Raw genomic sequence first — 21969 nt, forward strand, 5'->3', positions numbered from 1 at the left:
GGTTTTTACAGGTGAGGAGTCCAATTCGCAGCAAGGGACTGGCTTCCGTGTGGCCACGAGGCTCGAATCGGTTCTGTGAGACTCGTCCGACAGCTTGCGCGAAGCCCACGTTAACACAAACGTGCTTCCACGACGCTGGCCACCAAAACTCCAACCGAGTTCCCGCGCCCGGGGGAAAGGATTTCCGGCGGAAGTTCCTTCTGAGGGGGCGGAGCCACCGGCAGGCTTGGCACGCCCCTCCGCCCCCATTCCGTAGTCGACTTGGCCAATCGGAGCTCCGCTTCTTGCCAGGTGCGGGAAACTTGTTCTCCAATCAGCGAGCGCCCTCGTCGCTCGGGCAACAGCGTCCTAGAGACGCCGAGTGGGCTGGGTTTCTGCGGCCTGAGGCTCTGGGGTCCGCGCTTAGAAGTGCGTCGGCGCTCAGAAGGGGCCGCGCGAGGCGGAGGGTTGAGAAGGGGCCGGGGTAAGACGGCGCGGCCTCCGCGAGCGCGCGCGAGCCCGGGGGGCTGAGGAGGGCCCGGGCGGGCAGCTCTGGGGGTCCCACAGCCCCTCCCCGTCCGTGGCATAGGGCAGGTGACCCGTTTACTCGTTCCACACGTGTGTGGCGCGCCTGCCTGTGCCAGGAGCTGGGGCTACTGCAGTGAATAGTACCGTCTTATTTGCGTGGGGGAAACCGACTATAAGCAACGAGGAAGATGGCGAATCTGCCTCCCTGCATCTCTGAGGGTTACATCGCTCCAATTTACAGAATGCTTCATGTCCCTTATTTCATCTGTCCCCACAGCAGTCTTTGAGTATTTTAAACTCCGCCTTATAGATGAGGACTTGAACTCCACGGAGTGAAGGGGGTTGTCCCCAAATCACACAACCGGAAGTAGCAGAGCTAGAATTCAAACTCAGCACTTAGTCTCATGTCAGAATCTCTGGTCTTTCTGGAACATTCTTCTTCCTCAGGCCGCACGAGTTATCCCTGCCTCTCTCAGAAATGTTGTTTGGAAGCACTCTGAAATTTCAGAGGTTCTTTAAGACTGTTGGTTAAATCACCCCATACTTCCTTTTCCTTCTCTCCTGAAAATCTTTGCCTTTCAGGATGCCTTGCCCTTGTTAAGAGGACTCTTACTTCACTTTCAAGAAGAGTAATTTAATAATGTTTCTTAAGTTGTATGTGCTCCTAAATTAGTAGACTTACAGAAATGCTGTAAAGACTTTTTTTTGACGTTCACATACTGCTGTTCCTTCATCTCTTTCTTTTATCCGTTGTCTTCAATTCAACATTTACTTGGCTAAGTTCTGGGGAATTGAAAGTGAATCAGGCAAGGATTTTGATTTTCCGTGAACATATTTGTCTCCCACTCAGCCTTACTGGAAGCTTTAGGAGGGCAAGGATTTATTTCAGCTACCTGTGCTCTCCCTTTCCCTATACCATCAGTTTAGTTGTTGGCTCATGGCAGGTGCTTGTAGCTATTTGTCAAGAAAGGCTTACATGAGACTTTAAATTTGCTATCCATTTTGTCTTCCGTTTCCCTGACCTTTTCCAGCTGTCCACCTCCTCCTGTGCAGAGATCTCTACAGCACCCATGCTGTGACCCTTGCAGCTGAGTGGCACATGGAGACAGAACCAGCTCCAGGAGGATGCTCAGGAGTCTGGCACCCACCCAGAGCAGGAATCCAGTGGGAGGCCATTGGCTGTTAACCAGACAGTCGCTTTAATAAAGCCTCTTTAACAGGTATCAAGTGAATGTTTAAGGTTAGTAGATGATGATAGTCACTGAAGTCTTTCTTGGATGAATCCTTCCCCTGCCAGGATTGAAAAACAAGCTGTACAACACAGATGAGAAGGTGTGAGTGAGGCAAGAAGCTAACAGTCGCTTTCTTCCTTTAAATACCACTAGTGAGCTGACCTTTTTTTTGTTTTGTTTTGTTTTTGGGGGGTTTTTTGGCGGTACATGGGTCTCTCACTGTTGTGGCCTCTCCCGTTGTGGAGCACAGGCTCCGGACGCACAGGCTCAGCAGCCATGGCTCACGGGCCCAGCCGCTCCACGGCATGTGGGATGATCTTCCTGGACCGGGGCACGAACCCGTGTCCCCTGCATTGGCAGGCAGACTCTCAACCACTGCGCCACCAAGGAAGCCTGAGCTGACCTTTTTGTATAGCATACTTATCTAAGAATACCCCAGGTCTAGGCTTGTGCAACTATGTAGGTTGAATTCTTGTACTAGTTAAATATTAATTCGCCTTCAACGCAGGTGATAGGATATCCACGCCATTTAGGAGAGGAGATGCAAAGGGAAGGAGCATTTGAGAATACTCTGTGAATAGAGATAACATATGAACATGATGCACTTCCAGCACGAAAGAGCTTCGTTTTCCACTTTTTTCTCTGGTTTCAATCTTGTACTGCTATTTTGTTTAATTTGTTTCAGGCGCCATTGTTATCTTTTCATCTGTTTTTCTGAAGTTTTACTGTTTCTACTACTACTGCTCCTCCTGGCTGATACTTATTGAGCACTTACTGTGTTCCAGGCACAGTTTGGGACCTCACATTACCTTTTTAATTTAGTGCTCACTTCCTGCATATGAAAAAGTACAGTTATTATTCCCATTTCATAGATGAGGCAACAGGGATGCAGAAAAACTAAGGGATAACAAAGCTGATAGATGGTGACGTGTGGCTTCTGCGTCGGGACTGCCTGGTGACAGAGGCTGTGTTCTTTTTTTTTGTTTTTGTTTTTTGGGCCCTCCGTGCGGCCTGCGGGATCTTAGTTCCCTGACCGGGGATTGAACCTGGGCCCTCGGCAGTGAAAGTGAAGAGTCCTAACCACCAACCTCCAGGGAATTCCCAGAGCCTGTGTTCTTGACCAGTGCTTTTACACTCTCAGATATGTGTGTCCTCCAAAAGTCCCACTGGGCTTTGAGGTGACTTGTAAAAATATATACAATATGGTAAAATAGGAAAGTAACTTCAGGAGGAAAGAGAGTACTCGGATCATCTGTAATGGTTAATACAGTTGGGCTGCAAATTTAGCTGTGAGCTTCTTTTTTTTCTCATTGAATGAAAGATTCTTTAAATTCTATAGCGCTTTATAGCTTTCAAAAGTGTCACACACATGATTTCATATAATCCCATAATAACCCCTTTTTTCCCCTCGCCTCTATATTGCCCCTCCCCCTTCCCTCTCCCCACTGGTAACCGCTAGTTTGTTCTCTATATTTGTGAGTCTGCTTCATTTTTGTTTTATTAGCTGTGAGCTTCTTGAACCCAGGAGAAGAAAATTAAAAAAAAAAAGAAAAAAAGAAATTGAATTCATTTTGTCCAGGCAAATAAGGCATTTTAGTTCCTTTGGAAAAAAAAGAAAGCATTTCTAATGCCTCCATCTAAAGGACATTTCTCCTGGGGTTCATAAGCCCTGGATGGCCGGGTTTCCTACAGAGTGACCAGGGTGTAGGCTTAGCGTCCTCACTATTAAGGGAGAGAATGTGGATGATTGTATTTGCATAGGATTTTTGAAATGAAAATTTTTTGAATAGTAGTAGTTTTCAGGAACACCTTCTGAATTTTGTTTTTCTCCTGGGAATTTGTAAATGGTCTTATCCTGGACCCTGGGTTGGTCCCAGTCATTTGTTTACTTAACAGTTATTTATGGAGCACTTGCTGTATGCCAGGCCCTGTCTAGGCATTGAGGACACTGCAGTGATGGTCACGTCACTGTCCTGATATGCCCAGTGCCTCCACCCTGTCGTTTTCTCCCGCTGGAGTGTTTCTGGACAGACTTTGGTTTGCCTTTCTTTGTTGTCCTATGGAACCCGGAGACGACCCTCAACACCTTACACCGTAACGGTCTCCCTGCCTTTGACCCTGGGCTCTGGCTGATTCATGTTTCTGTGCCTTCCCAGGACCTAAAGTTAATGACAACTGTCTGGGGGTGAGTGCAGCCTGCTGTGTGTCAGGCTCTTTAGATACATTATCTGAGTCCTGTCACAGCTTTCAGAGTGTGGCACTGAACCGTCGTGGGTCACTTGCCCCTTGAGAACCTGGTGGAAGCCATGTATCCTCTCTCTAGAAAAATCACCTCACACATACTTTGGCATTTAATCTCTGAGAGTTTGAAGATCTAAAAATGCACACATGTGTACCTTGCCCCTAGATTCCAGGTTATGAATAACGTGCTTTAAAGAGAGATGTTATCTCCATTTTGCCGTTGAGGAAACTGGGTCAGGAGGAGGTTAATTAACTTGCAAGTTTGCATGGTAGATAGTGGAATCAGTTTGACTCCATGTCTTCTTGACTTCAAACCCTTTATTTTTTCCACTGTCCCAAAGTAGAGGTGCTCAGTAAATGAGGGAGTGAGTGTATGGAAGGTTTAAAAAGGGAGCTTTATAAAGTGTATGTGCCCCCAAATATGACAAAACATCCATTTGATATCAGAATAGACAAGGAGAAGATTTTTCTCAAGTATTTGGATTTAACTGCCAAAATTTTTTGTGTTGCTTGCAACTTTTTTCAGTTTTGTCAAGTGATAATTTTCCCCCCATGATACCAGTTCCAACAGTTTTTGCTTCTGATGCCATTTCTGTTTGGCTGTGCACATTTCTTACTGTCGTGTTGAATTATGTTTTCTCTGGATGCCAAGGCAGATGGATGGCACTTTTGTTATGATTCTGATATAAATAGCATCTGTTAGAAACTGGACATCAATACTTATCTGGCAAGTAAAACAAATATATCAGTGGAATAGCCTTCTAATCATGTTTATGCCTGTGGTTAATAAGTGCATCTGATGGTCTGTGACTCGGTGCTTGTTTGGGGGGCATTGGTTTTATTATCCTTGCTATTTTCTACCTTACCGTAAAAGTTTTGATATAATCGTATTTATTAATTTTCTTTATGTAGAAAACCTAAACTGAAGGTGGTGCGAAGCCAGGGGTGACCTAAAGGGCCCATCACAGTGCCTCGCTCGTGCTCAGAACATTGCTTGGCTTTCGAGATCAAGGGTAAAATTAACCCATGCCCCTTACCCTTGCACTGATAGGTGTTGATAACTGTGGCCCATTGAGAACAAAGATTCATAGAGTGCTTCCTGTGTGCCAGGCCCCATGGTAGGTGCTGCGTACAGGAAGATGAGTGCAGCTGATTCTCTCCACTGGAAGAGCTCACTGACTAACTAGCAGGGCGCACAGATAAACAGCCACGAGAAAAGTCTGGAAGCAGAGAATCAAAGTGAAGATAGATGTGGGACTAGAGGGATGGACTGAGAGGTATTAATACTTTATTCTTGACGTGCCCCAGCCCCTAGCAAGGTAATGGAAATATGGGTGCCTTTGACCTTTTTGTCCTTTTCTTTTTTAAAAAATATTTATTTATTTATTTGGCTGTGTTGGGTCTTAGTTGCGGCATGCAGGATCTTTAGTTGCGGCATGCGGGCTCCTTTAGTTGTGGCATGCGGAATGTAGTTCCCTGATCAGGGATCGAACCTGGCCCCACTACATTGGGAGCGTGGAGTCTCAACCGCAGGACCACCAGGGAAGTCCCTGTCCTTTCCTTTATTAAATAAAACAATTGGCAAAGCAAAACTATAAGACCAAGTTGTCTGTAAAGGCATGATTAGGTTTTTTTAAGTTTTATTTATTTAATTTTAATTTTATTATTTTTAATTGAAGTATAGTTGATTAACAATGTTGTGTTAGTTTCAGGTATACAGCAAAGTGATTCAGTTACACATATATATGTATGTTCTTTTTCAGGTTCTTTTTTAAAAATTACATTTATTTATTTATTTATTTATTTATTTTTGGCCACGTTGGGTCTTCGTTGCTGCGCGCGGGCTTTCTCTAGTTGCGGCAAGCAGTGGCTACTCTTTGTTGCAGTGTGCAGGCTTCTCATTGCGGTGGCTTCTCTTATTGCGGAGCACAGGCTCTAGGTGCACAGACTTCGGTAGTTGTGACACACGGGCTCAGTAGTTGTGGCGCACGGGCTTAGTTGCTCCGCAGCATGTGAGATCTTCCCACACCAGGGCTTGAGCCCACATCTCCTGCATTGGCAGGTGGATTCTTAACCACTGTGCCATCAGGGAAGTCCCCAGATTCTTTTCTATTATAGGTTATTACAAGATATTGAATATAGTTCCCTGTGCTATACAGTAGGAACTTGTTGTTTATTTTATATATAGTAGTTTGTATTTGCTAATCCCAAACTCCTAGTTTATCCCTCCCCCATTTCCCCTTTGGTAACCATAAGTTTGTATTTTATGTCTGTTTTGAGTCTATTTCTGTTTTGTAAATAAGTTTATTTGTGTCATTTTTTAAAGATTCCACATAAAAGTGATATCATATGCTATTTGTTTTCCTCTGTCTGACTTACTTCACTTAGTATGATAATCTCTAGGTCCATCCATGTTGCTGCAAATGGCATAATTTCATTCTTTTTATGGCTGAGTAGTATTCCATTGCATAAATATATGTACCACATCTTCTTTATCCATTCATCTGTTGATAGGCATTTAGGTTGTTTCCATGTCTTGGCTGTTGTAAATAGTGCAGCAGTAAACATTGGGGTGCCTGTATCTCTTTGAATTAGAGTTTTCGCCTTTTCCAGATAGAAGGCATGATTAGTTTTAAGGAGGATAGGAAGGCCTCATGAAGGAGGGGCTCTACCCTTAGTCTTGAAAGATGAATTGGAGTGTGGTGGCAGAGGAGGAAAAAGCATGAACCCATACTCAGAGGTGAGGGACTACATGGTATATTCATTCAGATTCTGTGTAAAAATGCAGCAGGTGTGGAGCTGTGGTGTCTGGAAGAGTCTCCTGGGGCCAGGTTATTAATGATGTGAATGATCTTACATCCCACAGTTAGGAGTTTGATTTCAGTCTGTATACCCTGGAGAAGTAGTGCAAGTACATGTTTTTGGTTGTTGTTGTTTTTTTAATTAAAAACAATGTAGATTCACAAAAAAGTTGCAGAATCAGTACAGAGAGTTCCCGAGTGCCCCCAGCTTGCCCCAGTGGTAGCATCTTACAGAATAACCGTAGCACACTTAGCAAACCAGAACACTGTCTTTGCTACAGTGCTAGTAACAAATAGAGACTTTATTCAGATTTCACCAGTTTTGACAGGCACTCATTTTATTTCTTGGTGCATAGTCCTGTGAAATTTTAACACACGTAGTTTTGCCTTGCACGTTTTTTAAGCCAGGGAGTAATGTAACTGTATCTGTGCTTTAGAAAGATAAATCCTGGCAACAGAGGAGGGTGGAGCAGAAAGGAGTTGGAGACCTGGGTGCATCTAAGGGGCTCTTTCTGGAATCCAGATGAGTGAGGACGAACGTGGGCAGTGACGTGAGGGATGGAGAGGGCAGGGGGGTCGATGTAAGAGGTGTTGTCCAAGTAACATTGGCAGTACTTGCTGACTGCTTAGAAGGAGTGCCGGCGGCCAGAGTCGTGGAGAAAGAAGCAGGCCTGTGACACCATTAAGGATTCTGGCCTTAGTTTTCTAAGGGCAATAGGAAGCAATTGGAGTTTTTAAAGCAAGGAAGTAACGCGAGGAGATCAGTATTTTAAAATGATGTTTCTGGCTGTTGTGAGGAAAATGGAGGGAACCACAGTGGTGTGTGTGTGTGTGAGATTGTGGTGTGTGTGTGGCTGTGGTGTGGTGTGTGTGTGATGCGTGCGTGTATGTATGCGTGTATGCATGTATGTGTGTATGCTTGTGTGTGTGTGTGGTGTGTGTGTGTGGTGTGTGTGGTGTGTGTGGAGTATGTGTGTGTGTGGTGTGTTTGAGTTATGGGAAGAGAAGTGGTGTTCATTGTGTTGACATAAAATACCTCTGCCTGAGAAACGTAAAATTTAGTGTGAAATTCACATGAAGGACCCGCCCAAGGTTTTGGACACAATTTTCCAGTAACTCACAAGATCGGATTATTTTGCAGACCCAAGGGCTCTGTTCCTATGGCTTGATAAGCTAAATAAGAAAATCCATCTAACCCCGCTGCCCTCTTACTTTTCAGAATTTACAAATTCAGAAATAGTTTATCTTGAAGGCAATGAAACAAAACAGCACCAAAGCAGACAGTGCCACCATCACCAGCGCTGCGTGTAGAGCCAAGGCCAGGCGAGCGCTTCTCTTTCCCCAACGCCTGTGTCAGCAGACGGGTCAGAGGAACCTGGCGAGTTCACTGTGAGCTGCTGGGCTCAGGCCTCGAGACAAAGGTGCTCAGAAAGTGGTGGTGATACCACGATCACTTCCATCTGTTTTGTTTCAGTTGTTCACGCAGCAAGCGTGTGCTCAGTGCTGATTCTTGTTGCACACTTGTCTTCTAGGAACTTACATATCATATCAACAAGCGTCGGCTTATAAATTTTAAAGTCGAGTGTCCTTTGTTTGGTGCTGCACGTGACCACAGGTGTTAGCTGGCTACGGTGACCTCGGAAGATGCTTCCGCCAGGCCCGCAGGGCTCTCTGGACAGTGCAGGTCCACGTGTCTGGCTGTAGGTGGCGGCAGCCCCACGACTTTCCGTTATGGAACTCGAGCTGGGAAACTCTCATCTTCCCTTTGCCAGCATCCGAGGACTTGCTGGGGCCCGGCTGCACTATAAATAGGACACATTCAACACTCCTGGTCTGCTCACAGGAGCCGGGAGGATGCAGTCGTTTCCATCGATTACATTTTAAAAGGCTGCCAGTGAAACCGTGTTTGAGCTGGGAACAGCTGTTTGACAGCTGATGTGTGGTCAGTTTCTCTGACGCAGCTTGTTTTTCTGTTGCCTGTTGCTGTATCTGTCATCACATTAGGAGTGGTGGTGAGCCTGAAAATATTCATTAGGTAAGAGTGAATTTCTGAGGCACTTTCTGAAACTAGACTTCTGTGTCCATGATAGAGAAGGCGCGTTACAGACAAAAACAAAATAAGCCTTTTCTTTAGGATCTGTGTTCTGGAGCATCAAGGAATTCGTGCTGATATAAATGACCCCAAAGCCACAACACTCAATTCAGTTAAACTCAGTAAGTATTATTTTTTGGACCACCGTCATCAGATGTGCTCCCTGCCCTCGCGGCACTGATGGTCTAACGGGGAACATAGACGCCGAACAATCATAAGGGTCATGGGTGTTAATTAAGAAAACCTTTGACCCTGGTCACTAGTTCTTGGCACAGGGTTATGAGAGTGAGAAATCACAGATGATGCCGAGGCTTCTACCTTGGATGGTGGGAAAGAGCGTGACGATCCTAAACAAGACCAAGGAGTGGCAGGGTGTGTTTGTGTGTGTGTGTGTGTGTGTGTGTGCGTGCGCACACGTTTTTGGAGAAGAGTGCTGTTTGAAAGACGGGGCTGTGAAAATCCTTCCTTCATTAATTTGATAAATGCTTTTGGAGCTCCAGTGATACTGGGTGCTCTGGGGCAGGGGGTGCAGTAGTGCAAAGACACTGTTTTATTTCATGGAGCCTATAATCAAGTGTATAGTTTCCCAGATGAAAGTATAATTACTCATTGAGGTGAGTGCAGTGCAGGGGAAGGACAGGCTGTGATGAGAGACTCTACCAGGAGGATGTAGGCCAGGCAAGCAGGACGCCGTCTCTAAGGAGGCCATGGCCACATGTGGATCAGGAGGTGAGAGGAACCAGCTGGGTGCAGAGTTGGGGGAGGAGAGGATCTGGGCAGAGGGGCCCATGGGGCCGTGGGAAGCAGGTGGGGAGAGTGACAGAGGCAGGAGCCAGGTCACGTGCTGCCTGGTAGGCCCTGGCAGGCATGTTATATCTAACATGCTGTGATACGTTTATTAGAGAACATTTAAAGTAAAGATCAGTGTCCGCACCAGCCCAATATAGCTGTTTTTGTCTGCAAGATGAAGCCCTGTAGACCCTGGCCTCCTGTGAAAATATGTTTTTATATCATGTTTATAACGTATACCCCACTGTACCTTTTCTCTTAACATTGTGCTAAACATGTCTTTCTGTTTTGACATATTCTATATCATTATTTATAATAGTGATAAATAATCACCAGATCAAACTTTGAGAGGCTTGTGTTTTATTTTGAGTTTGATTTCTGAGCTGGTGTGGGTGAGTCTTGTAGTGCACGTGGGTAGACTTGAAATTTATGCTGCAAGAGAAGGTATTTGTGAAAATGCGGTTCGGGAGGAAGGTGAGAGCCTGCCTTGGGGTTTGAGGAGACCCTGAGGTCGGGGGAGACCCTAGGTGCAGGAAGGCCGAGGCCCAGACGCCAGGGGCTGCCGGCTGGGGAGAAGGTTGGTTTATAACCAGGGATTTTTCCGCTAAATTGAATTCAGATGACTGGCTAAATTGTTTTTTATGATACCCTTTCATTTGGAATATATTTGTAAATCAACTTGCATTCTTATAATTCCTATGTTTAGGACAGTAAACGAGGGGTTGCCAGCCGATTCTAAGATCTTAAGGGAGTGTGAGACCGAGACGGGGGAGGCGGACTGGGCTTCACACGCTGGTGTCATGAACCCCGGAATCCTAATATTTGATTAGATATGTATGTAGATGACTTGCTTTTCATTTTCTACATGTTATTTTGAGAAGGTTGCAGAATTGTTAGACTGTTGTGCAAATGCGAGGTATCCATTCTTGAGAATTGACAGATTTTCTTACTACTCTATTAATACATGCAGACTTCATTGTTCTTATCCATGTGTTTATGTGAGCATGCACACAGACCACTCACATGTACCTGGGTGAGTGCAGACCCCTAGCACAGTTGGGCAAAAAGCCTAGGATTAAATTCAGGTGACTTTGGGTCTTGGCCTCATGAGTAAATTTGGCTTTTCCCTGTGGTGTTTCATTTCTCCACCTCTAAAAATATGGATAATGGTGTCTAACTCACAAGGTTGATGATTAACCAATGGCCAGCAAAATAGGTTATTGCGAGGTGATGCTACTAGAATCACCTAAATGCAACATGTGCTGGTCTTTTAACTTCATTTTGATATCAAGCTGGGAATTTTACACATGAGCCTCCTTAAAAACTATAGACTTGTATTTAGAAATCAACTTCAGCTTCTTCTAAAGCAGTCGTCCCAGCTTGTTAAAACACAGATGGCTGGGCACCACCCCAGAGTTTCAGATTGGTTGGTCTGGGTTGGAGCCTGAGAATTTGCATTTCTAGAAAGGTCCCAGGTGATGTTTATATTGCTGATTCAGGGACCACATTTTAAGAACCACTGTTTCAAAGCTGCATGTCTGCTTCAATAGCCTTTAAAAAATTATTTATTTATTTAATTATTTATTTTTTGGCTGTGTTTGATTTTCGTTGCTGTGTGCGGGCTTTCTCTAGTTGCGGAGAGCGGGGGTTACTTTTTGTTGTGGTGCACGGGCTTCTCATTGCGGTGGCTTCTCTTGTTGCGGAGCATGGACTCTAGGCACACGGGCTTCAGTAGTTGTGGCACTCGGGCTCAGTGGTTGTGGCTCATGGGCTCTAGAGCACAGCCTCAGTAGTTGTGGTGCACGGGCTTAGTTGCTCCGCGGCATGTGGGATCTTCCTGGACCAGGGCTCGAACCCGTGTCCCCTGCATTGACAGCTGGATTCTTAACCACTGCACCACCAGGGAAGTCCTCAATAGCCTTTTTAAACTAATTTTTTTATTTTTATTTTTTAAATTAGAGACTACTTTTATTTTTAAAATAAATTTATTTAGTTATTTTTGGATGCATTGGGTTTTTGTTGCTGTGCGCAGGCTTTCTCTATTTGCGGGGAGCGGGGGCTACTCTTCGTTGTGGTGCGTGTGCTTCTCATTGTGGTGGCTTCTCTTGTTTTGGAGCACGGGCTCTAGGCACGCGGGCTTCAGTAGTTGCGATGCATAGGCTCAGTAGTTGTGGCACGTGAGCTCAGTAGTTGTGGTGCACGGGCTTAGTTGCTCTGCGGCATGTGGGCTCTTCCCGGACCAGGGATTGAACCCGTGTCCCCTGCATTGGCAGGTGGATTCTTAACCACGGTGCCACCAGGGAAGTCCCCAAAACTAATTTTTTTAAATAGAAAATAAATGCACGTAGAAAATAATGGTTTTAGTAACAATAGAAAACCATGTTATGTCTGCTTGAGGAATCTAAAAATGGAATAATAGCTCCTGTCCTCTTGAGATGAACTGACGAGGACATCTCTTGGGCAAAGTCTTTAGCGTAACCCCTGCGATGGGGTGATGCACTTCAACTCTCATCAACTCTAGGAAGACAGGTGTCATTGAGTTTCTGTAAGCTACGTCAGGGTAGTTAGACGTCCTGTGGGGGTACCTTGTTCCTGTTCTTTTAAAACGTGCCATTTTCTTTACATCCCAAGTTAGGTCTTGAACTCCTGGGGGCTGGGTGGGCCATACTTCTCTTTCTGTTCCTCCACTCTTGCCAGTGTGTGGCCTGCAGTATTTGCTGAAGAGCGAGCGGTTGAGAGCAGAGTTGGTTGGAGAATGCTTACACCAAGAACGTTTAGGTGTGACATCCACATAGGCTCCGTTTTCAGAGTGATCCAGATTTGGCTTTTCCGAGTATTCGTATTGTAACTGAAGTCTCACTAGCTTTTATGATCCTGCAGTTGGTAGAAATTAGAACTGGAGAAGACCCAACGGGTCATCCAGATCGTTCTCCTGCTGGAAGAGGATTATTCCCTGCAGTGTACTCAGTAGCATTAGGAGGCATTACTTTTCATATGATTACTATTTTTTGTGTGTGCTGTCTTCAACTAAGTGTTTCTTGAATTGAATCTCTTTGTATTCAAGTAATAAAATGCACAACAGGCAGTACATTTCTGGGTGATTATCTCACTCCTCAGGTGGTGTAATAAGGCATGAGGCCAAAGCCCTGGCATGCCTTATTGTTATTAGGAAGGGAATTTATGGATAAAATAAAGCGGTTAACTGCATCAGCGGTAACCACAATGTGGAACGCAGTTACGGCGGATCCCCCCACCCCCTTACTTGGAGAGCAGGTCAGGCGGGAGACCACAGCCTTAGCCGTGCAGGCAGAGACTCGCCACTGCCTGCAAGGAGCTTGTTGTTCATTTTGCAAAAAGCAACAGGAAAGCCTTGGCTGTTGACAGCCATGCAAACTTGATAGCTGGGAAGAGCCTGACTCTGGACCCAGCTTGGGGTTTAGCACTGTGCTCCTGGGCAAATCGCTTGCCTGCTCTGAGCACCCGTTTCCTCACCTATGAAACGGGAAGAGCAGTAGGTGATTGGGCCTGGGAAGGGTTAGATGAGTTTTTCATCAATCTTAAGCACATTTCCTGGTTCGGAGTAAGTCCCTCTTAAACGCTAATTGGATTTGAATCATTGTTTTCCCTTCTTGAAATTCTTCCTAAGCTTGAGTCTCTTGTCTCTTCTTCAGTCTCGTCCAGTTATCTCACGTGCACGACCATCCCCGCCATCCTCAGTGCTCCTTCCTGAGCCCTCTGTGCCATGTCGTTGCGTCCCTTGCACATGCCCTCACCTTGCCGTATCATGTGTGCCTTTCAAAACTCTGACCCCAGTTAAACCCAGCTCAGTGGCCTTGCCGTGCAGCTGAACGTGGCTGGAGAAACGCAGCACCGCCACAAGTAGTGGCCCCTGAGTTCCTGTCCACGGGCCTCGGGGGGGCTCTCAACACTCCCGGCAGCGCTGCTACTTCTCCTGCTCGCCTTCCCTTCTAGACGACGGTTTCATTCCATATCCTTTCCCTGTCCGCACTTGCTGCTGATGACCCAACTTTCACAGAGAAAAGAGACACCAGCGGAAGGGAACTGCCACATGCCCTCCTCTACGCGTTCAGTCACACGCTCTCTCCTCTCCTTGTCACGAGGCGTGAATGGTCCGTGCTCCTGGAAGAGGCTTGGCCACGAGAGGAGACCCTGTCTCCACAGGCAAACCTATGGGAACCAGCCATGCTCTCCCTTCTCTCCTGCTTCATCCCTCTTGGCCCTGAGGCTGGGTCGCGATCACGAGTATTCAGACGTGCTGCTGATTCTCCTGTGTTAAGGATGGTTTTCTCTTGACCCCATCCCTCCTCTGGTTCCCACCCTTCTGCTTTACAGCAGAGTTCCTTGAAACAGGCATCTCTATCTGCTGTCACTGATTCCTCTCTGAGTTTATCTGAACTCACTTAGACAGGCTTCCTCCCAACCACCCAGTTCCACCAGTATGGCTACTATTAGGGTCATAGGTGGTTCCCAGCTGGCTTAATCCAAGGGGCAGTTCTTGGTCCTCATCTTACGTGATTATCCCTGTAACCTTTGACACACAACATCACCCCCTCCTCCTTGACACACTTTCTTCACTTGGTTTCCTGGACACTCCAGTCCCTTGGTTTTTCTCCTCTCTCACTGGTCACTCTCCCTCAGTCTCCTGTGCCAGTTCCTCCTTATCTCCCTGAGCTCTGAATGTCGGCGTACCCCAAGGCTCAGCCCTGACAGCTCTTCTTTTTTTACACCTACTTTTCTGGTGGGCTGATCTGATATCATGCCTTTATGTACATTATATGCTGACAGTCCCCAGACTTCTGTCTTCATCCTTCATACATCCAACTGCCTATTCAGTATCTCCACTGGGCTATTGAATAAGCATCTTAACTGTAATATGTCCAGAAGGAATTCTTGATCTTCTCCTCCACACCTGACCTACCTACGGTCTCTCCCATCTCAGTTAATAGCCATTCAGTCCAGCCTTTTTCTTGCCTGCCAGGTCACGTCTGTACGGAAATATGTTGGCTATTCCTTCAGAATGTGTCTGGAATCTGATCATTTTTCAACACTTTCTCCAAAAGCATCCCGGTCCAAGCCACAGCTTCTCTTGCATGGATGATTGCAGTAGACTTGTAACTGGACTTTCTGCTTCCTCTCTTGCCTCTGTAGATCTTTTCTTTTTTTTAAACATCTTTATTGGAGTATAATTGCTTTACAATTGTATGTTAGTTTCTGCTTTATAACAAAGTGAATCAGCTGTACATATACATATATCCCCATATCTCTTCCCTCTTGCGTCTCCCTCCCTCCCCAGATGTAGATCTATTCTTGACCTACAGCCAGAGGGATCCTTTAAATGCAAAGGCCAGGTCATAACCCTTTGTTTACCCCTCTTCTCTGTACATAACCCTCAGCAGCTGCACACATCACTCACAGCCTAAGGCTCACGGGGGCCCATGTGGTTTTACTCTATCCAGCCTCCCGCTGCCTCCTTGTCCTCCTCATGGCGCTGTTCCCTTTCTGGTTCCCTTCAGACCTCTGCTCAGTGTCACCTGTTCTCCTCCTCTGCTCCATTTATCTCCATAGCCCTTACGCATGTGTATAATTTACTTACTTTATTTACTGTATATCTTCCATTACTAGAATATAAGGTCCATGAGGTCCATGATTGGGCCAGTTTTGTTCATTGATCCCCAAGCTTCTAGAAGGAGATTAATAAACACGTTTTGACTGTATGAACATGTACCAAGCCACGGTCTTCTGGAAATTTACCTATGTTGTGATTCTAGGTTTCAGTTCAGTTAAATGTACCTAGTTGAAGAAGGATGTATGTGGGACTCTGGATGAAGCCCTCAGCCTCACACGGCATCAGCCCTGATATGGTCCCTGCCCACAGGGACCTGCCAACGGATGGTGGCAGATAAGATAGGTCCAGACTGATACCGTGCCAGGTAGTCAGGGCTGCCCGAAGAGAGGGCAGCAGAGCGCCGGCCAGTGTGGATCTCCTATACATGAAAAAGTTCTGATTCATTTCTTCAACCCTGTAAACTTGAGGTTCTTCAGATCAAGTGCTTTAGAGGTGTTGCCTAGCCTGATTTTCTATACTCGTATAGTGCCATGCACATCCATCTGTTTTCGAATATTATTCATTACGCACTTGTGTTTAAATGTGAAGCCCAGTAGGGAATTATTATTTTTTTTTGGCTGAGAAGGATAGCCAAGTTAGGAGCCTCAGACAGTTGATGGCTATAAAACTTCCCTGTAGAGCTGGAACTTAGGCTTCCTGATTCACTTGAGGCAAGGGAGAGTTTTGTTCCTTGCTCTTATGCTGAGAGCGGCCAGAAAGGGATGAGCAGAAAATCTGCCCTTATTTTTGAAATGCCAATAAGCCACAGACTGGCAGAATCTATGAGTTATAAATTCATAATTGCATGTAATAACGTGGTGACCACTGAGCGCCAGGGCCTTCTGCTGGCGGGCATGGGAGCGCGGCCAGGTTCGCTCTAACAGTGGGGGTGTGAGCCTGGGTGAGACCCACAGTGCCCAAGATAAACAGGAAACTCCCCGGGACTGTCTCTGGGGTGCATCTGGTTTTGTGTCCAGCTTTGGCCTTGCTTCCTCTAAGTCTTTTAATTGCGTTCTCAATAACCATCAAGTACACATGTTACCTTAAAAATTATTGAGAAGGCACTCACCATGCCAGAGGCGTCCAGGGGAGCAGCTTCTCTCTTTGCCCACCAAGCGCTGCTCCCTCTTTCCCTCCTCCCCCTTTTTCTTTCTAATTCTGATGTAATTCACATACCATAAAATGAATCCTTTTAAAGTATACAATTTCGTGGCTTTTAGTATATTCACAAAGTTGCGTGACCATCACCACTACCTGACTTTTGTCACCCCCAAAGAAACCGCATACCTGTTAGCAGTCCCATTTCCCCCTTCCTTTAGCCCCTGGTAACCACTAACTTACTTTCCGTTTCTATAGATTTACTTATTCTGCACGTTTTATATCAATTGAATCATATAGTATATGGTCTTTTGGGTCTGCCTTAGCCTAATATTTTCAAGATTCATTTTTGTTGTAGCATGAATCAGTGTTTCATTCCTTTTTGTGGCTGAATTATATATAGTCCACTGAATGAATAGACTGATACATTTACCAGTTGATGGACCTTTGGGTTGTTTCCACTTTTTGGCTGTTGTGGGTATGCTGCTATGAACATTTATGTACAAGTTTTTGTGTGGACATAGGTTTTCAATTCCCTTGACTATATACCTGGGAGTAAAATTGCTGGGTCATATGCTAACTCTATGTTTAACTTTTTGAGATACTGACAACCTATTTCCAAAGCAGCTGAACCATTTTACATTCCTACCAGCAATGTATGAGGGTTCCAATAGCATTACATCCTCGCCAATACTTGTTATTGTTTGTTACTTTGATTATAGCCATCCTAGTGGCTGCTAAGTGATAGCTTATTGTGTTCTGATTTATATTTTCCTAATGACTTATGATGCTGAGCATTTTTTCATATACTTGCTGGCCATTTGTATGTCTTCTTGGGAGGAGTGTCTGTTCAGATCCTTTGCCCATTGTTAAATTGGGTTATTTGACTTTCTATTATTGACTTGAAAGAGTTCTTGATATGTTCTACATATTAGATTCTTATCAGATATATGATTGACAAATAATTGATTCCATTCTGTGGGTTGTCTTTTCACTTTCTTGATAGTGTCCTTTGAAGCACAAAAATTTTAATTTTGATGAAGTCCAATTAACATTCCTTCTTTGGTTGCTTGTATTTGTGATATCATATCTAAGATACTATCACATAATCTCAAGTCACAAAGATTTACACCTCTGTTTTCTCCTAAGAATTTTATAGTTTCAGTTCTTTTTCCTTTTTTTAATTTTTGAATTTTATTTTATTAATTTTTTTATACAGCAGTTTCTTTTCTTTTTTTTTTAGAAAAGAAGTAGATTTATTTATTTATGTCTTCCTTGTGGTGTGCGGGCTTCTCTCAATCCTTGTTGCGGAACATGGTCTCTAGGCACGTGGGCTTCAGTAGTTGTGGCTCGTGAGCTCTAGAGCTCTAGAGCTCTAGAGCGCAGGCTCAGTAGTTGTGGCACACAAGATTAGTTGCTCCACGGCATGTGGGATCTTCCTGGACCAGGGCTCAAACCCATGTTCCCTGCATTGGCAGGTGGATTCTTAACCATTGTGCAACCAGGGAAGCCCTATTCAGAAGGTTCTTTTTTTTTTAATTTTTAATTTTTTTATACAGCAGGTTCTTATTAGTCATCCATTTTATACACATCAGTGTATACATGTCAATCCCAATCTCCCAGTTCATCACACCACCCCCGCCCCCGCGGCCACTTTTCCCCCTTGGTGTCCATACGTCTGTTCTCTACATCTGTGTCTCTATTTCTGCCCTGCAAACCGGTTCATCTGTACCATTTTTCTAGCCTCCACATATATGCGTTAATATACGATATTTGTTTTTCTCTTTCTGACTTACTTCACTCCGTATGACAGTCTCTAGATCCATCCACGTCTCTACAAATGACCCAGTTTCGTTCCTTTTTATGGCTGATATTCCATTGTATATATGTACCACGTCTTCTTTATCCATTTGTCTGTCGATGGACGTTTAGGTTGCTTCCATGACCTGGCTGTTGTAAATAGTGCTGCAGTGAACCTTGTGGTACATGACTCTTTTTGAATTATGGTTTTCTCGGGGTATATGCCCAGTAGTGGGATTGCTGGGTCATATGGTAGTTCTATTTTTAGTTTTTTAAGGAACCTCCATAGTGGCTGTATCAATTTACATTCCAACCAACAGTGCAAGAGGGTTCCCTATTCTCCACACCCTCTCCAGCATTTGTTGTTTGTAGATTTTCTGATGATGCCCATTCTAACTGGTGTGAGGTGATACCTCATTGTAGTTTTGATTTGCATTTCTCTGATAATTAGTGATGTTGAGCAGCTTTTCATGTGCTTCTTGGCCATCTGTATGTCTTCTTTGGAGAAATGTCTATTTACGTCTTCTGCCCATTTTTGGATTGGGTTGTTTGTTTTTATATTTTGGAGATTAATCCTTTGTCCGTTGATTCGTTTGCAATTATTTTCTCCCATTCTGAGGGTTGTCTTTTCATCTTATTTGTAGTTTCCTTTGCTGTGCAAAAACTTTTAAGTTTCATTAGGTCCCATTTGTTTATTTTTGTTTTTATTTCCATCATTCTAGGAGGTGGATCAAAAAAGATCTTGCTGTGATTTATGTCAAAGAGTGTTCTTCCTATGTTTTCCTCTAAGAGTTTTATAGTGTCCAGTCTTACATTTAGGTCTCTAATCCATTTTGAGTTTATTTTTGTGGAAGGTGTTAGGGAGTGTTCTAATTTCATTCTTTTACATGTAGCTGTCCAGTTTTCCCAGCACCACTTATTGAAGAGACTGTCTTTTCTCCATTTTGGTCTGTTCATATTTTCTCTTTCTTCCTGGTTCAGTCTTGGAAGGTTATACCTTTCTAAGAATTTGTCCATTTCTTCCAGGTTGTCCATTTTATTGGCATAGAGTCGCTTGTAATAGTCTCTTAGGATGCTTTGTATTTCTGTGGTGTCATAACTTCTCCTTTTTCATTTCTAATTTTATTGATTTGAATCCTCTCCTTGTTTTTCTTGATGAGTCTGGCTAATGGTTTATCAATTTTGTTTACCTTCTCAAAGAACCAGCTTTTAGTTTTATTGATCTTTGCTACTGTTTTCTTTGTTTCTATTTCATTTATTTCTGCTCTGATCTTTATGATTTCTTTCCTTCTGCTAACTTTGGGTTTTGTTTGTTCTTCTTTCTCTAGTTCCTTTAGGTGTAAGGTTAGATTGTTTATATGAGGTTTTTGTTGTTTCTTGAGGTAGGCTTGTGTAGCTATAAACTTCCCTCTTAGAACTGCTTTTGCTGCATCCCATAGGTTTTGGATCATTGTATTTTCGATCTCTAGGCATCTTTTGATTTCCTCTTTGATTTTTTCAGTGATCTCTTGGTTATTTAGTAACATATTGTTTAGCCTCCATGTGTTTGTGTATTTTACGTTTTTTTCCCTGTAATTGATTTCTAATCTCATAGCGTTGTGGTCAGAAAAGATGCTTGATATGATTTCAATTTTCCTAAATTTACTGAGGCTTGATTTGTGACCCAAGATGTGATCTATCCTGGAGAATGTTCCATGTGCACTTGAGAAGAAAGTGTAATCTGCTGTTTTTGGATGGAATGTCCTATAAATATCAATTAAATCTATCTGGTCTGTTGTGTCATTTAAAGCTTGTGTTTCCTTATTAACTTTCTGTTTGGATGATCTGTCTATTGGTGTAAGTGAGGTGTTAAAGTCCCCCACTATTATTGGGTTACTGTCGATTTCCTCTTTTATAGCCTTTAGCAGTTGCCTTATGCATTGAGGTGCTCCTATGTTGGGTGCCTATATATTTATAATTGTTATATCTTCTTCTTGGATTGATCCCTTGATCATTATGTAGTATCCTTCCTTGTCTCTTATAACATTCTTTATTTTAAAGTCTATTTTATCTGATATGAGTATTGCTACTCCAGCTTTCTTTTGATTCCCATTTGCATGGAATATCTTTTTCCATCCCCTCACTTTCAGTCTGTATGTGTCCCTAGGTCTGAAGTGGGTCTCTTGTAGACAGCATATATATGGGTCTTGTTTTTGTATCCATTCAGCGAGCCTGTGTCTTTCGTTTGGAGCATTTAATCTATTCATGTTTAAGGTACTTATCGATATGTATGTTCCTGTTACCATTTTCTTAACTGTTATGGGTTTGTTTTTGTAGGTCCTTTTCTTCTCTTGTGTTTCCCACTTAGAGAAGTTCCTTTAGCATTTGTTGTAGAACTGGTTTGGTGGTGCTGAATTCTCTTAGCTTTTGCTTGTCTGTAAAGCTTTTGATTTCTCTGTCGAATCTGAATGAGATCCTTGCTGGGTAGAGTAATCTTGGTTGTAGGTTCTTCCCTTTCATCACTTTAAATATATCATGCCACTTCCTTCTGGCTTGTAGAGTTTCTGCTGAGAAATCAGCTGTTAACCTTATGGGAGTTCCCTTGTATGTTATTTGTCATTTTTGCCTTGCTGCTTTCAATAATTTTTCTTTGTCTTTAATTTTTGTCAATTTGATTACTATGTGTCTTGGTGCGTTTCTCGTTGGTTTATCCTGCCTGGGACTCTCTGTGCTTCCTGGACTTGGGTGGCTGTTTCCTTTCCCATGTTAGGGAAGTTTTTGACTATAATCTCTTCAAATATTTTCTCGGGTCCTTTCTCTCTCTCTTCTCCTTCTGGGACCCCTTTAATGCGAATGTTGTTGCTTTTAATGTTGTCCCAGAGGTCTCTTAGGCTGTCTTCACTTCTTTTCATTCTCTTTTCTTTATTCTGTTCAGTGGCAGTGAATTCCACCATTCTGTCTTCCAGGTCACTTATCTGTTCTTCTGCCTGAGTTATTCTGCTATTGATCCCTTCTAGTGTATTTTTCATTTCAGTTATTGTATTGTTCATATCTGTTTGTTTGTTCTTTAATTCTTCTAGGTGTTTGTTCTTTAATTCTTCTAGGTCTTTGTTAAACATTTCTTGCATCTTCTCAATCTTTGCCTCCATTCTTTTTCCAAGGTCCTGGATCATCTTCACTATCATTATTCTGAATTCTTTTTCTGGAAGGTTGCCTCTCCATCTCATTTAGTTGTTTTCCTGGGGTTTTATCTTGTTCCTTCATCTGGTACATAGCCCTCTGCCTTTTCATCTCGTCTGTCTTTCTGTGAATGTGGTTTCTGTTCCACAGGCTGCAGGATTATAGTTCTTGCTTCTGCTGTCTGCCCTCTGGTGGATGAGACTATCTAAGAGGCTTGTGCAAGCTTCCTGATGGGAGGGACTGGTGGCGGGTAGAGCTGGGTGTTGCTCTGGTGGGCAGAGCTCAGTAAAACTTTAATCTGCTTGCCTGCTCATGGGTGGGGCTGGGTTCCCTCCATGTTGGTTGTTTGGCCTGAGGTGACCCAACACTGGAGCCTACCTGTGCTCTTTGATGGGGCTAATGGCAGACTCTGGGAGGGCTCACGCCAAGGAGTACTTCCCAGAGCTTCTGCTGCCAGTGTCCTTGTCCTCATGGTGAGCCACAGCCACCCCCCGCCTCTGCAGGAGACCCTCCAACACTAGCAGGTAGGGCTGATTCAGTCTCCTATGGGGTCACTGCTCCTTCCCCTGGGTCCCAGTGTGCACACTACTTTGTGTGTGCCCTCCAAGAGTGGAGTCTCTGTTT

At 44.1% G+C, this 21969-nt stretch overlaps 1 protein-coding gene across 1 annotated transcript in view; it reads left to right on the forward strand.

Moving 5' to 3' along the window:
* The first annotated feature begins 383 nt into the window (after nt 1-383).
* The window catches only part of EFCAB6 (EF-hand calcium binding domain 6), a 242863-nt gene continuing 221277 nt past the window's right edge, over nt 384-21969 (forward strand). The window contains exon 1 of the mRNA XM_060113119.1: nt 384-463. The gene's annotated coding sequence lies outside the window, so the exon portion shown is untranslated. The remainder of the gene's footprint in view (nt 464-21969) is intronic.

This window comes from Mesoplodon densirostris, chromosome 11 (assembly GCF_025265405.1).
Source record: "Mesoplodon densirostris isolate mMesDen1 chromosome 11, mMesDen1 primary haplotype, whole genome shotgun sequence".
In the NCBI taxonomy this organism is placed as follows: domain Eukaryota; kingdom Metazoa; phylum Chordata; class Mammalia; order Artiodactyla; family Ziphiidae; genus Mesoplodon; species Mesoplodon densirostris.